Raw genomic sequence first — 1,777 nt, 5'->3', positions numbered from 1 at the left:
GCACCGTGTTTGTTTTGTACTTTTAGGCTGATTTTTGTCTTCTTAAAACCTGTTAAGGCTAGGGGTTCCGCCTCGACAACATCCGCTGACATGGCAGAGCGCGAAATACATTTTTTGTTGTTGTTTGAAATATTTAACTTTCATACATTGGCAAGTGCAATACACCAAATTAAAGCTTCACTTCTTGTTAATCTACCCATCGTGTTCGATTTCAAAAAGGCTTTACAGCAAAAGCACACCATACGACTGTTAGGTCCGCACCTAGTCACAGAAAAACATACAGCCATTTTCCAGCCGAAGAGGAGTCACAAAAAGCAGGAATAGAGAGATAATATTAACCACTAACCTTTGATCTTCTTCAGATGGCACTCATAGGACTTCATGTTACATGTATTGTGTATGTTTTGTTTGATAAAGGTCATAATTATATCCAAAAATCTCAGTTTACTTTGGCGCGTTATGTTCAGTAATGTTGTGCCTCAAACATCTGGCGAATTTGCAGAGAGCCCCATCAATTTACAGAAATACTCATCATAAACTTTGATAAAAGATACAAGTGTTATGCACAGAATTAAATATATAATTCTCCTTAATGCAACCGCTGTGTCAGATTTCAAAAAAGATTTACGGAAAAAGCACACCATGCAATCTGAGTACAGCGCTCAGACACAAAAACAAGCCATACAGATACCCGCCATGTTGTGGAGTCAGTAAAAGTCAGAAATAGCGTTATAAATATTCACTTACCTTTGATCCTCATCAGAATGCACTCCCAGGAATCCCAGTTCCACAAATGTTCGCTAAAGTTCATCTTTATGTCCAAATACCTCCTTTTTGTTAGTGCAATTTGTTCACCAATTGAAATTCACAAGGCATGGGCAAGTCCAGACGAAAGGTCAAAACAGTTCTATTACAGTTAATAGAAACATGTCAAACAATGTAAAGAATCAATCTAAAGGATGTTTTTATCATAAATCTTCAATAATGTTTCAACCGGACAATTCCTTTGTCTTTAGAAATGAAAAGGAACGCAGCTACCTCTCACGGCCACGCGCATGATTTAGCTCATGGCTTTCTGCCAGACCTCTTAGTCAAGCAGCTCTCATTCGCTCCCCCTTCATAGTAGAAGCCTGAAACAAGGTTCTAAAGACTGTTGACATCTAGTGGAAGCCGTAGGAAGTGCAATATGACCCCATTTACACTGTATATTAGGAAGGCAATGAGTTGAAAAACTACAAACCTCAGATTTCTCACTTCCTGGTTGGATTTTTTCTCAGGTTTCCACCTGCCATATGAGTTCTGTTATACTCACAGACATCATTCAAAACGTTTTAGAAACTTAACTTAACTTGCGTCGAGCCATCCGGGATCGTGAATACAGCCTCAAGCTCATTACCATAACGCAACGTTAACTATTCATGAAAATCGCAAATGAAATGAAATGAATCTATTTGCTCTCAAGCTTAGCCTTTTGTTAACAACACTGCATCTCAGATTTTCAAAATATGCTTCTCAACCATTGCAAAACAAGCATTTGTGTAACAGTATTGGTAGCCTAGCATAGGATTATGCCTCTTATTTCAGCATGCAACATTTTCCACAAAAACCAGAAAAGAATTCAAAGAAAATCATTTACCTTTGAAGAACTTCAGATGTTTTCAATGAGTAGACTCTGTTAGAAAGCAAATGTTCCGTTTTTACAAAAAAATATTATTTGTGTCGACTAATCGCTCCGTTTTGTTAATCACGTTTGGGTAAGGAGAAAAAGAAAAGAAAT

The sequence above is a fragment of the Oncorhynchus gorbuscha genome, linkage group LG07 (genome assembly GCF_021184085.1).
Source record: "Oncorhynchus gorbuscha isolate QuinsamMale2020 ecotype Even-year linkage group LG07, OgorEven_v1.0, whole genome shotgun sequence".
Lineage (NCBI taxonomy): Eukaryota > Metazoa > Chordata > Actinopteri > Salmoniformes > Salmonidae > Oncorhynchus > Oncorhynchus gorbuscha.
Note: the sequence above shows the minus strand (reverse complement) of the source record.